Raw genomic sequence first — 643 nt, 5'->3', positions numbered from 1 at the left:
TTCGTGTTCGACTCGTTAACTTAGCGAACGAGCCAAGCACGAGCTTTTTAACGAGACGAACATGAGTTGTTTGCGAACAACGAGCCTTTTTGACAGCCCTAACTGTAACGTGGGGTGATTTTATTAGACTACGCGCGTAACTCTACGTGCAGAATCCTGATCTTATCGGTATGGTGGACCCGCTGGTTGACTGGGTAACCGCTAGCCAGCTTCCGATTGCTTGTTGCATAAATATTGGTCTCTTAAAGAATAATTAACCAATCACAACATAAAGAAACTGAAGAACAAAACAAAAAAATTGGAGCACGATAGATGGTGCAGGGCAGGTGATGTGTCGACATCATACCATTCTCGATCAGTTTTCTGGAGTGCACACCTAATTTTTTGTCTTCAGTTTTCTTGCGGAACTAGTTTAATACCAACAAGCCGCCGGAACAAATAAAATAGATTAGAAAGTGTAATTACAAAAACCATGTTTGTAAAACTTCTTCTAATCCGATGATTAATAATAATTCAAGTTGGTTAATATTATCATATTTCAGTTAGTAATCGAGTTTGTATGAGCAGGTTTTACTAAAAAAATAATTTAATAAAGTTTGTGAGCAGGTGAAAATTTTATCACATTTGTAGAGTGATTCCAAAT

This window comes from Phalaenopsis equestris, unplaced genomic scaffold, assembly GCF_001263595.1.
Source record: "Phalaenopsis equestris unplaced genomic scaffold, ASM126359v1 Scaffold000036, whole genome shotgun sequence".
Taxonomy (NCBI): Eukaryota; Viridiplantae; Streptophyta; class Magnoliopsida; order Asparagales; family Orchidaceae; genus Phalaenopsis; species Phalaenopsis equestris.
This window is presented reverse-complemented; position numbering follows the sequence as displayed.